The sequence below is a fragment of the Cornus florida genome, unplaced genomic scaffold, assembly GCF_030987335.1.
Source record: "Cornus florida cultivar Cherokee Brave unplaced genomic scaffold, ASM3098733v1 CherokeeBrave_3.0.0_Hap2_Chr06, whole genome shotgun sequence".
NCBI classification, from domain to species: domain Eukaryota; kingdom Viridiplantae; phylum Streptophyta; class Magnoliopsida; order Cornales; family Cornaceae; genus Cornus; species Cornus florida.
In genome coordinates this window covers 65165840-65190684 of record NW_026775576.1, presented here as the reverse complement: position 1 = coordinate 65190684, position 24845 = coordinate 65165840, and positions in this window count along the sequence as shown.

The following is a 24845-nucleotide window of genomic DNA, read 5'->3' as shown; positions in this document are numbered from 1 at the left end:
GGTAGAAGTATATTCGTATACCCTAAAGTTTCAATATCATTGCAAGATCAATATAGACGAATACAAGGGAGCATTCCACTTAAAGTCTACGTTCAAGGTGTATTAAGGAATCATCTTAAGCTAACTTAAATGAATCTAGCAACACAATATCAAAATGGATGTACTTAACAACATCAAATCGCATGAAACTAAAATTACAAGTTACAACTTAAACATTAATTGTCAACTTGGAATTGAATGCGAAATAAAAAAGTGGAATCCTTGGACATCTAAGCTCGGAATTCTGCTGAGACCTCAATGGTTGTTCTGGGCATTAACCTGTTGGGAAGACCACCCTAGTGCGCACTATCTCAATTGGGGAGAACTCATACCTCCCGCACTAGAGTTAAACTCTAGTCATGTCACTTGTAACAATGTCCCAAGAGAATCCAAAATATATCAAGTTCAAAACTTATACATAGATAATAAGGCATATCAACCACCTTACAAGCACAAGTACTTTGAAACCACACAAACCATGTCTTAGGGTTCCAAGTCTATAATGGCATGCTAAATGACAAGTCCTCATCATGATATTATGCACAATACAATACCACCAACTTATCAATTTCAATCATGCCTCAACAATATGCTTTATACACTAAATATCAACATTTAAAGCAATAAGCTTCTATAATAATTACAATTAGTAATCCACAAGAACATAGAATTATTATCACAACAATATAACAATTCAAGTCAATAGAATTTGCATATAACATTAATAATTCTACAAGGGTTCTATATCACAACACGTGTATTTACTAGAATTTAGCATACTGCTAAAGTATATAATCCTTCTATACATGGTTTATACATATCATACATGCTTAAATCAATAAACCCTAAGTCAAGATGTGAGGGTTTCCTATAATATGCAATACTATCATATTAAAAACATGTATACAATATATATTAAACCCTGAGGATTATAAAACACTTAAAATATAAACATACTACCACCTCTACCTCAATAGAGAATTGAATCTCTATAATCTAAGCAACCAAGCTCTAAATGGAAAACTAGTTTAGGGTAAATGAAGAGGAGTGTGAGGGGAAACTTTTATGTTCCAAGGTTTTTGGTCTAAGGTGAGTGGAAGGAAGCCAAAAATGAAGTCAAAGCCATGAACCAAGCTTTTCTCCAATGGTGGCTAGGTTAGGGTTCTTAGAGAACAAGTGAAAATGAAAGAGACAACGTGAAAATGGTGAGTGGAAAGTCTAGAAATCCTCCACTCACTGTGTGTTCTTACACTACCTCACACACACACACAATGCAAGACTTAATTGTGATCCTACACTTGTCACAAATCTAAGGCTCCTTCCTAGGCTTAATCCTAAGCCTACCCTTGTCAACCATCTAAGCCAACAAGTGCACCAATCCTAGGCCAACAAGTGGGTGAATCTCCACCCTCTAAATGTCAAGAGATTACACATCCAAGTCACTTCAACCCATTGCCAACAAGTGGCACCATGAGAATGTGACACTTATCACATTTTCCAAAAATTGCAAAAAGGTCCTTTTTGAAAATATCTTCCAAAATAAATTGCAAAATGGAATAACTTATGCACGTGCGCACTAGGTAGTGCCTTATGGGTTGTAATTACCCGGAAACACTTGCTTGGTCTAGTGACCGCATGTCCTAGTCTTTCCACTATTTGCTTTCACAGTCAATTCCAAGTAGTTAATCATAGATTATTTGTAACTTGTGAATTAGTGCTTGCTTCGTGTATGTTGATCTCATTTAGTATACTTGGGACTGTATACTTGTTTCATATATTTGACTTCATTTAGTATACTTAGAACTGTATACTTGCTTCGTGTATTTTGATCTCACTTAGTATGCTTGGACTAGTATACTTGTTTATGTATTCAAGCCTATTTTAGTGTACTTGAACTTGTATACTTGCTTCGTGAGTTTAGATCGTATTTAGTGAATTGTGCCATGTATACTTGTCTTATGCGTATCTCATTTAGCTTAGTATACTTGTGTTTGTATACTTGATTTATGAGTTCTCTATATATATCTCATACTCGTGTATGTGTGCTAGATATTGCTTATCCCGCTTAATATGATTCAGTATACTTGTGAGCATGTGTACTTGTAAATCGTGTATCATGTTTTACTATGGTTTAGTATACTTGTAAATGTATGCTTGTATATCGTATACCCTATTTTGATATTGATTTGCATACTTGAGCATGTATACTTGTAGGCCATGGTTTAATTCAATTGCATAGGTAGCTTAGGATGCTCCCTGAGTCTAATCTTTGACATAGACGTTAGGTGACATGATCCTTTTTGAAATGATTCATATTGTCTAAAAATCTTAAATAAATCGAGTCATGCATGCTCATTCCCTACGAATAAACTTGTTAGTCTTGTTTATTCACCCCGAAGTTACTGGGTGTTTTGCAGGTAAAGAAGCCTTGTTGTGGGATACACAACACTCCTAGACATGCTAGAAGTCTTGAAGTATTTTGATGATATTGAATATGCACATGTTAGCATATCATGTTTGCCTTTGTTTATTTAGACAAAACTTGTATTCTTGATTCTATGTATGTAAAGTGTACATAAGTACACTATTTTCAATGTATTTGACATGTATGACATGAGGCCAAGGGCCATAAATTTTAAACTTCAAGTGTATGTATGTAACCCTCAAGTTTTGACTTTGAAATGCAAAATTTTACAACTTTAAAGGTTTGGCATGTCAAATTTTGTAAATGAAATGTAATAAGGCCGTAGGCCATTGTAGTATATGTAAAATGCAATACTATACTTGCGTGCACGTTCACATCATCACACATTAGTTTAAAATGTAAATTGAATATGCCATGGGGAATTCCAAATAGGCTTTCAGCCTTAGGTGTATAACCGGTTCATATACACATTATTGAGCCATTTTGGTCGACTGAAATGCTAGTTTGGTCAACTGATTCTCCTTTTGTTTCTTATGTTCATCAAACCATCTTTTCCAGTAGGCTTTTGCACTGTTTGGACCTATTTCGGTCGACCAATGGGTTATATCGGTCTACCAAACCAACCAAGCCTTAATAACTTGTTTTCTGTATGAGTTATGTTCATTTCGGTCGTCCAATGGGTTATTTCGGTCAACCGAAATAGCTAGATCCCGAGACTAGCCTCTGAGTTTCAGCACTGAACTTCCAACTTCGAATGGCCATAACTTCTTTGTTTCTAACCCAAATGGGGTGATTCTTGAGTCTAAATTCATAAGCTTGAAGTCAGCTTTCTAGTGACATCAACTATATATTCAAACTCCAATTGTGGCGAGAGTTATTCATGTTTTAGTGAGAGGGTGTCAGTTTTTGCTTAAACCGGGAAAGGGCGTTTTGTGGGATTCATGTCCAAAGTTCTTAGAACCTCTTGGAATGCTGTAAAATGAGTTGTTTAGATTGTGTGGACCTTATTTGACTTATTTAAAGTCAAATCTCCCTTCTGACTTGTAAATTGACCATTTTGCCCTTGAGTAACGAGTTTCGCTTATTTTTCTTCACCTTAACGTTTCTCCTTCGTTCGGACTCGGAACCATGCATTTCTTGAGTCCATCATTATTTATTTTTTGTTGTCTTTCCAATGGTGTGCTCGGTGGCACCTGAATCCATACATTATGAAATGACCTTTCTAACCTCATGTTCATTCTTGTTCATTTTTGAAACGTCGCTTCAACTTTTAGTTATTCTTTTGAGTTCCGTAACCTTCTGGAAAGTCATCTTGGGGTGTTAGAGGTGTGTTGTGCCTTGTGAGACCAATGCCTTGATTCTTGCTTCCGCATCTGGATCCGTTATCGGGTCAATCTTTGGTTCATCGCTGTACACACTGGGTTGAAAAATCCAGGGTCGCTACAAGTGGTATCAGAGCGTCCGAGTCCGAATACCTTGGACGATGGGTTTTGGGTGCATATCATGCTCACGTTGTTTTGCTTTGATGTATCATTTATATCTTGATAACATACTTTGTTTGATAACATGTCTTGTATGATAATATGTTCACATGCTTAGGTGTTTTGAGACATCTATTATTTGTTAAGCATACTTTATGTGTATATATGCTCTTGATAACATGTTTTGATTTGATAACATGTCTATTTGCTTATGTGGCACCTTGGGTAGATAGTCTATGCGATGTTGTATGCTAGCTGTTTACTTTTATGTCTGGTTTTGGCATTGTCTCTTAGGATTTGTCGTATCCCTTGGATGCATTCTTGTTTCACGAGTTTCCTCTTTGGATAGGAGAAATTCATTCTGTAAGGACCCATGTCGGGAACCTTCTTGTCTGTTTTCTTGGTTGGGTGTTTTGAGACCATAGTCTGTTCTGTTGGTTGATGCGAGTAAAGCCCATGTGAGCGTAGAGGACTGCGATTCATTTCTTTTTCCTTGTGTGGTTGAGTGAGACGTAGGCCAGGGAGGCACCGTTTCATTTTCTTTTCCTTCGTGGCTTCTAGATCTAAGGCCTTAAGTGTAATGGTGCCAGTGTCATTGTTGTCAGAGTTTTGGGATTAGCTACCCCAACTCTCGCAGATGCCTGGTTCCCGCAGAGCTTTTGGTAATGATCGTTTCTGACATTGATGTCATTTGTATCGAAAAGTTCCCTTCTAGGGCACGTTATGAACTAGTGCCTTATACTGTCATGCTACCTTACTGACGAGTAAGTGTGGGCGGGTTCTGGTTACTGTTCGTACTGCCTTGTCACTCTCTTCTTTCACCGCATTTGACATTTCATTGTCTTGGGATTCTCTCGGTGGTTGACGTTAAGTTAACGTGCTGATTCGTATGAGGTGTTGCCTAAGTTCTTGGTTTCGCGTTCCTTCAGTTGATCTTTAGACTTCAGGATTTGTCCTTCAGTGCGTTGTGAGCTGTCTTTTGATTTGACCTTTTGTTCGGTCATTATTCTGTTCTCTCTGGTATGTTCCTAATTTCGGGGATGAAATTCCTTTAAGGAGGGTAGGTTGTAATGACCCGGTCATTTGCCTTCCTTTCATTTTTCCTGAAATTTTACGAATAAATTTTTTCCGTTTAATTCTCTTTTCTGAGATCTGTTTCTTATCGTTTAGTGTCATCTCGAGTGCTTAGAATTGGCTTCTGAGACTCTTTCGTGTGGATTGACAACTTCCTTTGAGGAACGAGTCATTTTCGCATTTTCACTTTTCGGGACACTATTCACTTTTGTCCTTTTCCCTATTTCGTCTTTTTCCCTATTTTGTCTTTTCCCTGTTTGCCAGTTTTTTGGCACAACCTCACTTTTCGTGCTCAGAGTTGGTTTTTGACTTCACGTGTCTTCATCTTCAGTGGTTTCCTCGAAATACGTATCTTTACTTTTGTAAGAAAATATTCTGGTTGCTCCCGGTGTCCATAGGGGCATGGATGCACAATTCTTTGGAATTATTTTCTTTTCTTGGGGTGTTTTTTGTAAATATATTTTGAAAATATTTTATTTCAGGGGTATCTAAGAAAATATCTCTTGGAAGATATTTTCATTTTGGGGCAGTTTCGCAGTTAACCCTTTTTGTAGGGGCCATTGTGCAATTAACGAAAGTTATTGCAAAATATCTCATCTAGAGCCTAGATCCTCTTACGGGATTCATTTTCACATTTCGTCGAGTCATGTACTCCTAGAATTCCGTTCTAGTCGTTTTTCTCCAGTTTCAAGGTTTTTGGCCCTAGTTGCTGCCGAACTTGTTCGGGGCATAACTCTCTGCTCGGGACTTGGTTTTTAACGCTGTTTCTTTCATTGTTCATATTTTCTTATTTTAAATTTTTTTTGTTCATGGAGTTTTGCCATTTGAGCGCGTTTGCTCAAAATTCATTTTTCCAGACCCGGCGGGACCCTTTCGAGGCACTTTTTGAGACTTAATATAAATAGGTGCCCTAAAGAAGAAAATCAGAATTTTCTTCATCTTCTTCCTACCCTTGGCAGGCAGCCATGGGAGCTCCTTGGCTGCCACCCTTTGACCTTCTCCTCCACTTGTATTCCTAAGTAAAAAGTATTCGGCCTTCACATTTTTTGTTTCCCTCGACGTGTTCTACCATTCCCCCTTATTAGAATTCATTTCCAACCATTTCTTGAGTTTGGGTTTGAGGTCAAGTTGTGATTTTCATGGGGCTTCCTTCGGATTCATGTAGATCGTGTTGTCTCCGACAAAACCCTTCGGTTTCGCCGGATTCGGACTACTTTTTTTTCGATGGGCCTTTGAGGTTTTCATCTCAAATTGAGGTAGGGGGTGTTATAATTTACTTTCTTACTCTATTACATGCTTGTGATGCTTATTCAACTCAATTGCATGCTTGGATATTAAATCTAGAATTTTTGATTATTTATTTTCTAGTTTGAAATTTAATTTTCCCGGTGAGTTATAGCATGTTTTAAACTTGTGGCCTGACATTATCTTACACCTTGATATGTTGATTAACATATATTAAAATTAGAGCATTTGGATAAGAAATGAAGATTTTATTTGATATTTATCTTGAATAAAATATTAATTCATGTGGCCTTAACTAGCTTGAAATCAATGTGTGTTAACATATTATATTAGGCCTTGGCATTCTTTTCAACATAAGTGAATTTGAGAGAAATTGGAAGTGTTTTGAAATCTAGTAAAATTTAATTAATTAGATTAATTAAATTGCCCCAAGTGTACTATTCATCCCGTTGGAATTCCGACTAGAAATTCTTGATGTGCATGGCATGTAGTTTCATATATATTAAATCTTGAATATTTAATTAGGTTTTGAAACCTTTCATTTAATTATTTTCTTTGTTTAAGATTTAATCCTCATGATGATATGCAACTTGGAATTAAAGTGTGACATGCTAGTAATTTAGGCCTTAGTATACTTGTTAGTATATATTAAATTTGGAGCATTTAAATAAGAATTGCAAGATTTATTTAATATTTATCTTTTATGAAAGTTTATTTCACATAGCTGAAACAAGCGTGAAATCAATTTGTAATGTGATATTGAAGTAGGCCTTGATGAGTTCTTTAACCTATGTTAAATTGAGGACATTTGGAGTTGATTGAAAATCTGGAGAAAAATTAATTAATGAGCTTAATTAATTTTATTTTAAGTATGCTGGTCACTTAAATTGATATTGGATGTAATAGGTTGATAATCCCTTGAGATGTAGTCCGTTTAATCACCTTGTGAACATATTACTAATTTGATGTAGAATTTGTATTTGAGGCATCTTAGAATGGTAATTGGACTTAGCATGATATGGAATATCATTGACTTGAATAGCTTGTTTAAATATATCTTGTATAGGTATATAACTTGTTAGAATATTATAATTGTTTACCTTGGAAGCTAGTTACTAAATTGGGACTTATTTAGTACTTGTGGCTTAGGATGGTAATGTGGTTCAATTGTTGAAAATATATTCTTGCTATATGTATAAATTACATATTGGAGACATGACATGTCATATGCTATCTAGACTTAAATTCTAGGACATGAATTGTGTGAATTCAACCTTACTTGTGCATGGAACGTGGTAACTTGCATTTGATTTTGTATAAGTTTTGAACTTATTGGTTTTGGAAGTCTTGTGAGGACATAATTTATGTGACGGCTAGGGTTTGGCTCTAGTACGGAGACAAGAGTCTTATAAGTCATAAGTGCGCACTAGGTGGTACCTTGTGGGTCGTAATAGCTCGGAATAACTTATGCACGTGCGCAATAGGTAGTGCCTTATGGGTCATAATTACCCAGAAACACTTGTTTAGTCTAGTGACCGCATGTCCTAGTCTTTCCACTATTTGCTTTCGCATTCAATTCTAAGTAGCTAATCATAGATTACTTGTAACTTGTGAATTGGTGCTTGTTTCGTGTATGTTGATCTTATTTAGTATACTTGGGATTATATACTTATTTCGTGTGTTTGACTTCATTTAGTATACTTGGAATTGTATACTTGCTTCGTGTATTTTGATCTCACTTAGTATGCTTGGACTAGTATACTTGTTTATGTATTCAAGCGTATTTTAGTGTACTTGAACTTGTGCACTTGCTCCCTGAGTTTAGATTGCATTTAGTGTATTGTGCCATGTATACTTGTCTTATGCGTATCTCGTTTAGCTTAGTATACTTGTGTTTGTATACTTGATTTATGAGTTCTCTATATATATCTCATACTCGTGTATGTGTGCTAGATATTGCTTATCCCGTTTAATATGATTCAGTATACTTGTGAGCATGTGTACTTGTAAATCGTGTATTATGTTTTACTATGGTTTAGTATACTTATAAATGTATGCTTATATATCGTATACCCTGTTTTGATAATGATTTGCATACTTGAGCATGTATACTTGTAGGCCATGGCTTAATTCAATTGCATAGGTAGCTTAAGATGCTCCCTGAGTCTAACCTTTGACATAGACGTTAGGTGACATAATCTCTTTTGAAATGATTCATGTTGTCTAAAAATCTTAAAGAAATCGAGTCATGCATTCTCATTCCCGATGAATAAACTTGTTATTCTTGTTTATTCACCCCGAAGTTACTGGGTGTTTTGCAAGTAATGAAGCCTTGTTGTGGGATACACAACACTCCTAGACATGCTAGAAGTCTTGAAGTATTTTGATAACATTGAATATGCACATGTTAGCATATCATGTTTGCCTTTGTTTATTTTGACAAAACTTGTATTCTTGATTCTATGTATGTAAAGTGTACATAAGTACACTCTTTTCAATGTATTTGACATGTATGACATGAGGCCAAGGGCCATAGACTTTAAACTTCAAGTGTATGTATGTAAACATAAAGTTTTGCCTTTGAAATGCAAACTTTTCCAACTTAAGAGGTTTGACATGTCAAATTTTGTAAATGAAATGTAATGAGGCTGGAGGCCATTGTAACATGTCTAAAATGCAATATTATACTTGCGTGCACGTTCACATCATCATACATAAGCTTACAATGTAAATTGAACATGCCATGGGGGATTCCAAATAGACTTTTAGCCTTAGGTACATAACAGGTCCATATGCACATTATTGAGCCATTTCGATCTACTGAAATGCTAGTTCGGTCGACAGATTCTCCTTTGGTTTCTAAAGTTCATTAAACCATCTTTTCCAGTAGCCTTTTGCACTGTTTGGACCTATTTCGGTCGACTGATAGGTTATATCGGTCTACCGAACCAACTATGCCTTAAAAACTTGTTTTCAGCATGACTTGTGTTCATTTCAGTCATCCAGTAGGTTATTTTGGTCGACCGAAATAGCTAGATCCCGAGACTAGCCTCTGTTGAGTTTCAGCACTAAACTTCCAAATTCGAATGGCCATAACTTCTTTGTTTCTAACCCAAGTGCGGTGATTCTTGAGCCTAAATTCATGAGCTTGAAGTCAAGTTTCCAATAACAACAACCATGCATTTAAACCCTAATTGTGGAGAGAGTTATTCATGTTTTAGTGAGAGGGTATCAGTTTTCGCTTAAACCGGGAAAAGGGCATTTTGTGGATTCATGTCCAAAGTTCTTAGAACCTCTTGGAATGCTGTAAAATGAGTTGTTTAGGTTGTGTGGGGCTTATTTGACTTATTTAGAGTCAAATCTCCCTTCTTAATTGTAAATTGACCATTTTGTCCTTGAGTAACGGGGTTCGCTCATTTTTCTTCATCTTGACGTTTCTCCTTTGTTCGGACTCGAAACCATGCAATTCTTGTGTCCATCATGATTTATTTTTCGTTGTCTTTCCAGTGGTGTGTTCAGTGGCACCTGAATCCGTACATTATGAAATGATCTTTCTAACCTCAGGTTCATTCTTGTTCGTTTTTGAAACGTCGCTTCTGCTTCTAGTTATTCCTTTGGGTTCCGTGACCTCATGGAAGGTCATCTTGGGGTATTAGAGGTGTGTTGTGCCTTATGAAACCAATGCCTTGATTCTTGCTTCCGCATCTGGATCCGTTATCGGGTCAATCTTTGGTTCATCGCTGTACACATTGGGTTGAAAAATCCAGGGTCGCTACATACGAGCATAAAAGGTGAGGTTATGCAAGGGAAAATGGTAAATGAGAAAAAGATGAAATAGGAAAAAGACAAAAAAAGAAATTACCGAAAAGACTAGGGGAGAGGCACAAACCATCAAGAATAGGCATAAACCATCAAATGAACCAAAATAGTATTCATAAACATTTCATCTTGACATTCTCTAGATCTATAGCATCAATACACATAGACATGCATCAAAAACACTAAATCTAGGGATAAGCACATGAATATCCTACTCTAGCATACATAGACATATGGATAGAATAGAATAGTCAATTGGAAGCATTAAACCATACAAACCATGAAATAATCAAGATTTATATATACATGAATATCAAGATGTATCATACAACACTAATCCCTCAATAATACACAAGATTAGAGTATAGAAAGTATGCTTAGGGCTAACTCTAGCCCCAAAAGGATGTCTAGCCACTCATGGTAGTGATGATCCAACCCTCAAGGGCTAACTCCATGGCTGCTCCTTGTTGGTGAAGATCTCCTCCAATGGTTGCTCTAGCTTCCTCCCTTCTTCCTCTCCAAGAATAGCCTCCAAGATGATTTTCAATGTGTGACAAGAGACTTACTCAAAAAGTGTATCATATTCCTTATATAGGTATGTCAAATACACCCCATGATGAGCTGTGGTCGTGCAAGGCATATTCTCCAATGATTGGATGAAGGACGGAATAAATGAGCTGGACTTTAACTTTTTCTCACTGAAGGAAGTTTGATCGATCGAACCTTAACTTGGATCGATCGAAGATGGGTTCGATCGATCGAACTGCATCTTGGATCGATCGAAGTGGTCTGACTCCTCCGGAAAATGACAAGGCTGGGATATTTTCAAGATATTTATGGGGAAAAAGACAAAAGTGGTTGGTAGGCGTACAGCTGTGGATAAGATCAATCATTTGAATAGGACAAAATAGGGTTCGATCGAAGGTGATGTTCGATCGATTGAACTTGGAATTTCAGCAAAGGCCAAGGTTGGATCTATCGAGAAGTACTGTGATCGATTATAGATGTTCGATCGATCGAACTCTAAGTTGGATCGATCGAACTTTTCAGCTGCACAACTTGATTCATTTTTGCTCCTTTCTTTCTCCACTTTGCTCCCTCCTTTGGTTTATCTCAGGATTGCTTCAATTAAGCTCTTATTTGGCTGAGTTAGCTAAATTTTGAGATTAGTGCCTGAAAATATAAATAACACGTAATAAGTCTAAAACGGCAAAGTAAGATAGATAAAGGTACTAGAATTCTTAAGCTTAACGGGTTTAAACTTTTCAGTGCTCATCACTTTTCCTGAAAAACACCCAATAACATTGGGGTGAGTAAACAAGTTTACTCCTAGGGAATGCATAGGTTTATCTTTGTACCAAGTTTGCAATTCAATACAATTTAATTCATGATATCAAATGACATTAGAACTTTTAACATAGTACAATGAGATGTAAATTCACAAAGTTAACAACTTGGAATTTAAATGTGAAATCAAACCAAAGTGGATACTTGGATATTGCCTGGATTAAAACCGTACTCTTGAGATCACTTTAGGGCTACTAACCCATGGGTACCTTTCTCCTAGTGCGCACTATAGTTGTAGAGGGACAATCCCCTGTACTAGAACCAAGTCCTAGCCTAGTCATGTTCTTGATAATATCCTAAGTTTTCAAAATCAACAAGTTGAGCAACAAGTCATGCTATGTGGTAAAACACAATGAGTTCCATGGATTTCATAACTAAATCATTAGTTTAACATGGTGGAAATTAAGTCGACCAACTAAGTAATTTCTCTAGATTTCAAGAATTGTCCAAATGATTCCACTTTAATATATGACAAGGAGTAATTCATGGCCATGCTTTATATCAAGTCATAAATGAATTACGAGCATGGTATAATTAATTTGAATTTAAATCAACATAAATCAATTAATCCTCTAGATTTAAAAACTCATTTAAATCATACCAAATTAATACATAACATGGATCAAGTCATGGCCATACCATTTATCAAGTCTAAGGTGAATTACATACAAGTTACAATTAATCATTTATTTCTTATTTCAATACAAGACATACATATAACTTGGATATCACTATAAGAACAATTAAATCACTTGGAAGATAAATGACAACACCCCATACCTCACAAGAGGATTATTCCTCTTGAATCCAAGGAAAGCAAAGGAATTTCAAGTTTTCCTTCTAGGGTTATGAAGAGGAAGATGAGGTAAGACTTTTTTATTCCAAGCTCAATGATCTAAGGTGAGTGGAAGGTGGTCAAAAATGAAGTCAAAGCCTTGTACCAAGCTTGTCTTCAATGGTGGCCAAGTTAGGGTTCTTGAGAGGAAGAGATGAAATGAGTAAAGTGAGATGAAACCCTAAGTTAAAAGTGATGGGGTTCTCCACTCACTAAGTACTCTTGCACTACTGCTCACACACACACTTGCAAGACTAAAGGTGAGTCCTACACTTGTTATGAATCTAAGGTTCCTTCCTACACTAAATCCCTAGCTTACACTTGTCAACCATCCAAGCCAACATGTGGTTCAATCCTAAGCCAACAAATGGGTTAATCTCCACCCTCAACGTGTCAAGAGATTATGCCCCCAAGTGGTTCCACCATAAAACCAACAAGTGGCACCTTAGGAATGTGACACTTATCACATTTTTCAGAATTTGCAAAAAGGTTCTTTTTGAAAATATCTTCCAAATTAAATTACAAAATAGTCCCTAAGACGAAAAATAATTAATTTATTTAATTATTCAAAAACCCCTTAAGTTTAGAGTAATTACCAAAAGTGATGCATTTATGCCCGTTACAAGAAAAGTAAACATTTAACATGCTTTTCTACAAAAGTGAAAATATAGATATCATGGAATTTGAATATCATGGATGTATGCAAAGCCGGAATCAAATTCAAACACAAAAAGTGAGGTAATGTAAGGAAAAATGAAAAACGACAAAAGGACGAAATAGGGAAAAGACAAAAAAAAAATTCACCAAAAAAAAGAAAAGAAGGGAAATAACCGGGTCATTACATGATGAATGTTTTGTAACTTATCGAATTTTTCCTTTTATATATATTTTAATTATTTTATGGAATTTATTTTATTTTATTTTTATATATCCTTGTCTAATTAGATTTTTCTTTATTAAAAAACTCCTAATAAATAAGTAAATACATAGGTTATATGTGATAAAGTTCTATTTTAAAATTAATTCATAAATATTTTTTTATATTAAAAAATAAATACTGAAATGATAAAACTCTTTACTCTTTTACATTTTATTTATATGTATTATTATATTATTATATATTTTCTTTAAATATATCATTGTCTGATGTGATAGAGTTTTATAAAAAATAAAATAGGTAATTTGTGGTAGAGTTTTATAAAATAATTTGTCATTTGTGTGGTAAAGTTTTATAGAAATTATTTTATTTTCTTTAAATATATCCTTGTCTAATTAGATTTCTTTTTATTAAAAAAACTCATAATAAAGAGATAAATACATGTTATATGTGATAGAGTTTTAAAGATGGTAGAGTTTAGGTAATTTGTGTTAGTGATTTATAAAAACTCTTTTAATATATCCTTATTTAATGTGATAGAGTTTTATGGAAAATAAAATAGGTAATTTGTGAAACAATTTTATAGAAATTGGTAATATGTGTTACAGTATTTATTTTAAAAACTCTTTTTATATCAATTAATAAATATTTTTTTATAATAATAATTCTTGTCTAATTAGATTACCTTTTATTAAAAAACTCAAAATAAAAGATAGTTTGTGGTAGAGTTTTAGAAAAATTATTTTATTTTTTATATTGATTAATAAATATTTTTTATATTAATAATTCTTGTCTAATTAGATTTTCTTTTATTAAAAACTCATAATAAATAAATAAATAGGTAATTTGTGATCGAGTTTATATAAAAACTTTTTTAAAAACTCTTTTTAAATCAATTAATAAATATTTTTTTATATTAATAATTCTTGTCTAATTAGATTTCCTTTTATTAAAAAACTCATAATAAATAGATAAATAGGTAAATTGTGTAAGAGTTTTATAGAAACTCTTTTAAATCCTCTTTTTTATATCAATTAATAAATGTTTTTTTATATTAATAATACTCGTATAATTAGTTTTCCTTTATTAAAAAAACTAATAATAAATATATAATTTGTGTTAGAGTTTTATAGAAACTCTTTAAATATATCTTTATCTTGAAAAAAAAATAAGTAATTTGTGGTAGACTTTTATAGAAATTATTTCATTTTCTTTAAATATATCCTTTCTAATTAGATTTTTTTTATTATTAAAAAATTATAATAAAAGGTAATCTGTGGTAGAATTTTAGAAAAATTATTTTGTTTTATATATCAATTAATAAATTTTTTTTATATTAATAATTCTTGTCTAATTAGATTTTCTTTTATTTTAAATCAAAATAATAAATAGATAAATAGGTAATTTGTGTTAGAGTTTTATAGAAATTCTTTAAATATATCCTTATCTAATATGATATAGTTTTATTGAAAATAAAATAGGTAATTTGTGGTAGAGTTTTAAAGAAATTATTTTATTTTCTTCAAATATATCCTTGTCTAATTAAATTTCCTTTTATTAAAAAACTCATAATAAATAGATAAATACAGGTTACATGTGATAGAGTTTTAAATTAAATAAAATAGGTAATAAATATATACTATTATTAAAAGAGTTTCTATAAAACTCTATCACAAAATAATGTCTAAGGACTGGTTGAACAAAATTGCAAGGGCATGTTTGGTTAGTTAAACTTGAATAAATTATTTATAGAATTATAAGTCCCATTCAGGTTATAAGAACTCTATGTTCCCTTCTATTGATAATTCAGCAAATAATGATAAATGGCATGTCTGGTGTAGATTTCACGAACTCTAAAGATAGAATGCAACTTTTTCCTAACTTAGCTTTCAAAATAAATTAAACCAAATGATTTATTTTATTTTATTTTTTGAGAATATCAAGCAATTTTATGAATTTACCAGCACGTATTTGTACAATTAAATGCTCAATATTTAGGTATGTTTGTTATTTGTCACACTGCATGTTTGTTCTTAGAGTTATAACTGTTTATGATAAGGATGTTTACAACGATAAGGAAGTTGAGTGAGAAAATAAAACCGCTAATTTGTGGGGTAGATTTTATAGAAATCATTTTATTTTCTTTAAATATATTATTGTTTAATTATATTTTCTTTTATTAAAAAAAAACTCATAATAAATAGATAAGTAGGTAATATGTGTTTGTGTTTGAGTTTTAGAGAAATTATTTTATTTTACCTATTTAATGTTTTATTGTTTTATATATTACCTTACCATTAGGATGTAAAAATAAATAATAAAAAATAGAGGAGAATATGTTGTGAATTAATTATTTATGCACCAATTGATTTATTTCAATATTTTATGCACCAATTGATTTATTAAATATTTTATTATGCATGATGTATTCTTTGCATATGAAGCAAATAATAATTAATTTATAAAAATTGAGAGCAATCCTCTGATCCTTTGTTGGTTGGATCCATATGCTTGGATTAGATTTCCTTTTATTAAAAAAATTCATAATAAATGGATAAATAGGAAATTGTGTTAGAATTTTATAGAAACTCTGTTAAAAAATTATTTGATTTTCTTTAAATATATCCTGTTTAATTAGATTCCTTTTATTAAAAACTCATAATAAATAGATAAATACAGGGGTGGACTTTTATAGAAATTATTTTATTTTATTTAAATATATTCATTATAAATATGTAAATACAGGTCACATGTGATCAAGTTTTATAGAAAAAATAAAATAGCTAATTTGTAGTTGAGTTTTATAGAATTTATTTTATTTTTTTAAATATGTTCCTGTTTAATTAGATTTTACTTTATTAAAAAACTCATAATAGATAGATAATGTCATAGACTTTTATAGAAAATAATTTGTGGTATGTTTTATAGAAATTTTTGTATTTTCTTTGACTATATTCTTGTCTAATTAGATTTTTTTTAATTAAAAAAACTCATAATAAATAGATACATAAGTAAAATGTGTTAGAGTTTTATAGAAACTCTTTTAAAAACTCTTTTTATATCAATTAATAAATATTTCTTTTTATATTAATAATTATTCTCTAATTAGATTTTATTTTATTAAAAAAACCTCAAAATAAAAAGTAACTTGTGGTAGAGTTTTAGAAAAATTATTTTATTTTTTATACCAATTAATAAATATTTTTTATATTAATAATTTTTGTCTAATTAGACTTTCTTTTTATTAAAACACACATAATAAATTGATAAATACGCAAGAAACTCTTTTAAAATCTCTTTTTATACCAATTAATAAATATTTTTTTGTATTAATATTTTTTGTCTAAATAGATTTTCTTTCATTAAAAAAGAGATAATAAATAGATAAATAGATAATTTATAATAAATAGATAATGTCATAGAGTTTTATAGAAACTAATTTGTGGTAAATTTTATAGAAATTTTTGTATTTTCTTTAAATATATTCTTGTCTAATTAGATTTTCTTTTATTAAAAAAACTCATAATAAATAGATAAATGTGGTAGAGTTTTATAGAATATATTTTAAAAACTCTTTTTATATCAATTAATAAATATTTATTTTTATATTAATAATTATTCTCTAATTAGATTTTCTTTTATTAAAAAACTCAAAATAAAAGATAATTTGTGGTAGAGTTTTAAAAAAATTATAATAATGCTACTAAAAAGAAAAAAATTAAGAATCGAACTTTCTCAATACAACAATTAAGAATAACAAATTTTGAACCATCCAAAGTATAATTACAAAGAGTAAAATAAAAATAAAAACTAAAGAAAAAAAATGATACTTTTGAAAAAGAAAAAAAAAATTAATAATGACTCAAAATAATAATAAATTAAGAATGAACCAAAAATAATAAAATAAAAAAATGAAGAAAAAAAATCAACCACTTCTAAACATCAATTAAAAATATCAATTAGAATGAGAAAATAAAAAAAAAAAAAAAAATCAACTACTTCTAAGCATAAACATCACTTTGAAAGAGAAAAATAATAATAATAACATAATAATAATGCTTATATATAAAAAGAAAAAGTAAAGAAAAAAGTTACGAGACCAATTATAAAGAGAAAAGAAAAAATATGAACACCACAAGCTGGACCTAATATATATATATATATATATAGGTTATATGTGATAGAGTTTTATAGAATATAAAATAGGTAACTGAAATTTTATTAGGTAATTTGTGTTAGAGTTTCATAGAAACTCTTTTTAGAAAAACTTTTTTTATATCAATTAATAAATATTTTTTTATATTAATAAATAAATATTGAACTACTGAAGCAATTAATAAATATTTTTTTATATTAATAAATAAATACTGAAACACTAAAACCCTTTGCACATTTAATAAAACTCTTTTTATAAAAACTTTTTTTATATCCATTAATAAATATTTTTTATATTAATAAATATATACTGAACTACTGAAGCAATTAATAAATAATTTTTTATATTAATAAATAATAATATTGAAGTACTGAAACACTGAAACCCTTTGCACATTTAATAATAGTATAGATATAGATATAAATACTGAAAATACTGAAACACTGAAACGTTTTGCACAGATAATAATAGATAGATATAGATATACATATAGCTAATCTTCTGTAAGTGCATTATTTTCAAGATTGTAAAATTTAATTGAAGTAAATTATAGAATTAAATTTTCTTTGAGGTAAAATTGTATAATAGAGTTTTTAGTTTACTAGGAAAAGGCACGTGCGATGCACATGGTGAATATTTTATAACTTATAAAATTTTTGTCTTCATATTGATTAATAAAAATTTATTTTATATTAATAAATAAATACTGAAATATTTTGAAATTGGTGATAGAGTTTAAGTTTCGTAAATTAATAAATTCTTTTATGTTTTTATATTAATTCTAACTATGCATATTTTATTTTTTATTAAATAATATTTTTTTAATTTAATAGTGAAATATTTGAGTTTTGCAAAGTAACAAATTTTTTTAGTTAATTTTAATTTTATTAGGTAATTTGTAATTTGAATTTTATTAGATAATTTGAAATTTAGTATAATTTTTAATTTACAATATAAATTCAATTATATTAATCTTTAATTAAATTTTAAAATAGAAATTCAAATATACTAATTATACATTAGATTGAAATTGATATAAAAATTTATTATATGGAGTTTGTGGTTTTTGGAAGACCCTAGGTTATATTTTATTTTCTTTAAATATGTAATTTGTGGTAGAATTTTATAGAAATTATTTTATTTTATTAAGATATATCTTAGTAAAATTAGATTTTCTTTTATTAAAAAACTCATAAAAAATAGATAAATACAAGGGTTATATACTTATATGTGATAGAGTTCTCTTTTTGTATTAATTAATAAATATTTTTATATTAAAAAATAAATACTGAAATGTTCAAATTTTTTAACATTTATATTTTATTTATATGTATTATTATATTATTATATATTTTCTTTAAATATATCCTTGTCTAATGTGATAGAATTATAGAAATTGTTTTATTTTCTTTAAATATAGCCTTATTTAATTAGATTTTATTTTATTAGAAAACTTATAATAAATAGATAAATATAGGTTACATGTGATAGAGTTTTAAAGAAAATAAAATACTTAATTTGTGGTAAAGTTTTGGTAATTTGTATTAGAGTTTTATAAAAACTATTTAAATATATCCTTATTTAATGTGATAGAGTTTCATTGCAAATAAAATAGGTAATTTGTGGTAGAATTTTATATAAATTATTTATTTTCTTTAAATATATATATCCTTGTCTAATTATATTTTTTTTATTAAAAAACTCATAATAAAAGATAATTTGTGGTAGAGTTTTAGAAAAATTATTTTATTTTTTATACCAATTATTAAATATTTTTTATATTAATAATTCTTGTCTAGTTATATTATATTTTATTAAAAAATTCATAACAAATACACAAATAGGTAATTTTTATTAGAATTTTATATAAACTCTTTTAAAAAATATTTTATTTTCTATAAATATATCATTGTCTAATTAGATTTCCTTCTTCAAAAAACTCACAATAAATAGATAAAAACAAGTTATATGTGATAGAGTTTTAAAGAAAATAAAATAGATAATTTGTGGTAGTGTTTTATAGAAATTATTATATTTTCTGAAAATTTATTTATAACAAATAAATAAACAGGTAATTTATGTTACAGTTTAACAGAAATTCTTTAAAAAACACTTTTTATATCAATTAATAAATATTTTTTTATATTAATAATTTTTGTCTAATTAGATTTCATTTTATTAAAAAAACTCATAATAAATAGATAAATAAGTAATTTGTGTTAGAGTTTTATAGAAACTCTTTTCAAACCTCTTTTTATATTAATTAATAAATATTTTTTTTTCTTAATAATGCTTGTCTAATTAGATTTTCTTTTATTAAAAAACTCATAATAAATAGGTAATTTGTGATATAGTTTTATAGAAACTCTTTTAAAAACTCTTTTTACATCAATTAATAAATAATTATTTATACTAATAATACTTGTCAAATTAGATCTTCTTTTACTAAAAAACACTTAATAAATATATAAATAGAAAATTTGAGTTAAAATTTTATAGAAACTCTTTAAATGTTATATCTTTGTCTATTGTAATAGAGTTTTATAAAAATTATTTTATTTTCTTTCAATATATCCTTGTTTAATTAAAATTAATTTTATTAAGAAACTTATAATAAAAGTTAATTTATGGTAGAGTTTTAGAAAAATTGTTTTATTTTATATATGAATTAATAAATATTTTTTATATTAATAATTCTAGTCTATTTAGATTTTCTTTTATTAAAAAATTCATAAAAATAAATAGATAAATAGATTAACTTAAATTTTATTAGATAGATTTTAGAGTTTGATTGACATTTTTTTTTTTATAAAAACTCTTTGTATATCAATTAATAAATATTTTTTTTTATAAAAATACATAGTTAAATACTGAAACTCTTTGCACATGTAATAATACTATAGATAAAAACTTTTTTTATATCAATTAATAAATATTTTTTTATATAAATAAATAAATACTTAAACACCTTGGCACAACTTCTGTATTTTACTTAGAAAATTAGGTTTTCTTTTATTATAAAATTCATAATTATAAATAGGTTAATTTGAATTTTATTAGGTAAATTTTAGAGTTTTATAGAAGTTTTTTTTCTATAAAAACTCTTTTTATATCAATTAATAAATATTTTTTTATATAAATAAATAAATACTGAAATATTGAAACTCATTCCACATTTAATAAATATTTTTTAAATAAAAAAATAAATACGGAAACTTTAGATTTTCTTTTATCAAAAAATTCATAATAATAAATAAATAAATAGGTTAATTTGAATTTTATTAGGTAAATTTTAGAGTTTTATAGAGTTTTTTTTTTCTTTTATTTATTTAATTTTTTATAAAAACTCTTTTCATATTAATTAATAAATACTTTTTTATATAAATAAATAAATACTGAAATACTGAAACTTTTTGTACATTTGATGTTTTATTTTCTTTAAATATATCCTTGTCTAATTAAATTTAATTTTATTAAGAAACTCATAATAAAAGTTAATTTGTGGTAGAGTTTTAGAAAAAGTATTTTATTTTATATATTAATTAATATGTATTTTTTATGTTAATAATTCTTGTCTAATTCAATTTTCTTTTGTTAAAAAATTCATAGTAATAAATAGATAAATAGGTTAATTTAAATTTTATTAGATAGATTTTGGAGTTTGATAGAGTGTTTTTTTTTTTTTAAAAAAAAAAAAAAAAAAACTTTTCATATCAATTAATAATTTTTTTAATTTATAAATAGATAGTGAAATACTGAAACTCTTTGCACATTTAATAGTAGTATAGATAAAATGTTTTTTATATTAATTAATAAATATTTTTTTATATAATTAAATAAATACTGAAATACTTTGGTAGAGTTTCTGTATTTTCCTCAGGAATTCAACTCTTTTTATATCAATTAATATATAATTTTTTTATATTAATAAATAAATACTGAAACTCTTTGGCAGAACTTTGTATTTTACTCTGAAATTCTAAATTTCTGTACTCCTTCATTCTTCCTCCATGTCTCTATGTATAGGCTTCTTGGATGAATAGGATAATGACATGTGTCTTTTTCTGATAATGACATAATCATAACTGGGCCGGGCCCGTTATATTGTGATAATTATAAATAAAAAAATAACTAAAAATAAGAGTTTTATATAGAATCTGATTGATTTTATTAGATAATTTTTAGATTTTTATAAAAACTATAATTATCCATAAAAAAAAACTAAAAATAAGAGTTTCATATAAGATGTGATTGGTTTTATTAGGTAAATTAGATTTTCTTTTATTAAAAAACTTATAATAAATAGGTAATTTGTGTTAGAGTTTAATATAAACTCTTTTAAAAACACTTTTTATATCAATTAATAAATATTTTTTATTTTAATAATTCTTGTCTAATTAGATTTACTTTTAGTAAAAAAACTCAAAATAAATAGATAAATAGGTAATTTGTGTTTTAAAAAACTCTTTAAAAACCTCCTTTTGTATTAGGTTTCCTTTTATTAAAAAACTCATGATAAATTAATAAATTGGTGATTTGTGTTAGAGTTTTATACAAACTCTTTAAATATATCTTTGCTGATAGAGTTTTATTGATAATAAAATAGGTAATTTGTAATAGAGTTTTATTGAAATTATTTTATTTTCTTTAAGTATATACTTGTCTAATTAATTTTAATTTTATTAAGATATTCATAATAAAAGCTAATTTGTGGTAAAGTTTTATAAAAATTATTTTATTTTATATATCATTAATAAATATTTTTTATATTAATAAATCTTGTCTAATTAGATTTTCTTTTATTAAAAATGGATAATAATAAATAGATAAATAGGTTAATTTAAATTTTATTATGTAGATTTTATTGTTTTATAGATTTTTTTTTGTTTTAGTAAAAACTCTTTTCATATCATTTAATAAATATTTTTTTATATAAATAAATAAATACTGAAAACTCTTGACAGAGCTTTTGTATTTACTCTGAAATTCAACTCAATTAATAAATATTTTTTATATAAATAAATAAATACTGAAATACTGAAACACTTTGCATATTTAATAATAGTATAGATATAGATTTGTAAAAGAAAGAAGTGAATGATTTAATAAAGATAGAGGGAGAGATCGAGAAGTATAATGGTGATGGAATAATCATACTTATTGAATTTTAGTTAAAGTAAAGTTGTATAATTGAGTTTTTATTATTTATAAATGATAAATGTGAATGACTTTGTAAATAGTAAGAGAGAAGTGTAGTGGTGATGATATAGTCGCATTTTAAAGATAAAATAGTTTAATGAGTGATAGATAATAGATGAAAAATTATTGGTTTTGAAAATAAAAAGAATGCCATTGCAATATAGAGAGGGCAAATATGACATTTCAAGGGTATTTTGGAACTTGGGATAGATTTTGAGTGTAATTTACATTTTTGGTTTAAGATAAAAGAGGCGTGTTGAAGAAAATAAAGGATGGAATGAAGGGTATGTTGGATAATAAAATGAAAAAGTCAGACCAAAACGGACGGCACGCAAGTTCACGTGCTGAGTTGCACGTGAAGGTAAAAGGAAGAATTAAAGAGAATTATAGGCCCAATTAATTACTAGCAAGTCTTAAAGGTTGAAGGAAGGCTTGGGCCTTTTTAGTATATACTTATAATATTACTTCAAAGGCCCACGTGTCGTACGTACCTTAATCCTCATGCGCTCCCAACTCCTTTAAAATTCCAAGAATCCCAAGTTGGACTTGGATTGGGATTTGGATTCACCCCTCTCCCTCTCTATAAATAAACAAGTAACTTCGTTGTATTATTTGCGAGAGATTGAAGTGTGTGTGTGTTTTTTTTTTTTTTATTAATCTTTTTTTTTTATCGGATTGAGTGATTTAAGACGGTTTAATCTCGTCCCAAAACGTTTAATTTTCTGGTAAGTGATAATATGTTTTTCTTCATTCTTTTGCATTTAATATGTTTGTGTACTAATTGAATACAAAATACCTAAGTATGCATATGATGGATATACATATACGTATGTGTGTATATATATATATATGATCTATAAGCAACATGTTTAGTGTCACCATTCACCAACATGTGGTAGGTAGGGTGCGTAGTTCTTTCAGAAACTAATAATACTATTTTTTTCAATAGTTTCTTTTGGTAGTTAGGTAGGATACTTATATAGATATAAGCTAGCTATAAAATTAGGGATTTTTTTATTATTATTTTTAAAAAATAGTATAATATTACTTCCGTTTCATCCGGATCCGGACGGGAGCTGCTTTTTGTGCCCATGCACTCGTCCCCTTTTTTCGTAATTGATATTCAACAAGATATTATAATAGCTTTCAAACAAGATGATACGATATTATATATATAGACTGCTTTTTTTTCGTAATTGATATTCAGTCTGAGGAACAATAGCTTTCAAACAAGATGATATAGAAATATTTCACACCCAACAACATGGATTGCTTCTCTCATTACTAAAGTTTTTGTTTACAATAACACATATTTAATGAATCCACTTCACATCCATTTGATAAACCACCCGACACATGTAGCCCGTGACACCTTTCAAGATGTGAAACTATTTTCTTAGAAATAGATTATAATAAAATACAAGATAATGTTTCAATTTAATTCAATCATCTTTTTATATTGAACCTTAGAACCTAATGCTTTGAAGACACTCGTCTTACGATATCAAAAATTCAAAAATAATACTATTTTTATATTAATTATTAGTCAGGACTGAACTGTTCAAATTTTAAACTATTTTTTGAAATTCCCTAGTAATTCTCCGGATGATTTCAAATCCCTTTTGATAAGAACCAAATTAGCGGGTTAAGTTGACATATTTTAATAGTTTCCAAAAAAGAAACTCACGTTTTCAAACTGGACATATATATATATATATATTTCTTGAAGATAAAAAGAAGAATAATAGTAATATTTATAGGCCCACATCGTGAAGGTTGAAAACTTGGGCCTATGTAGTATTTTCAAAGGCCCACTTAAGTTAATACTCAAGTACTCGTAAGTCTTATCCTTTCATTCGAGTTAGATATGGATTCGCCTTTACCAACTCTCTCTCTCTCTCTCTCTCTCTCTCTATATATAAAATATTTTTTAAAGTGCATTTTTATTTTTTATTTATGATTTTTGTTTGTCCATTGAGTAGGTATGGATCATGATGATAATGCTAAAGGGAAGAACAAGTATGGCAGTTGGGAGATGTATGTAGTGCCATGGAGTTTGGGCATATTGGTGACAGTGCTTCTTGTTTTTTTGGTACCTCAATTGGTTGGCGCCGCGGTAGACCTTGAACGTGCAACAAAAGTTCATGCCATATGGTTTGGAGTCATTATTTGCTCGTTTTCTTTGCAATTGCAACTGTTCACATTGGTTATAAAATCGTTGTAGACCTCATTAATTGCTTGAGCGGTGGTGAGAACTTCCCGGGGTTTGACAACGCTAAGAGGATGGAGTTGGACAAGTCGTTCCGAGATTGCAAGGCAGTGGTCCACATGACAAAATCCGCTGGGGC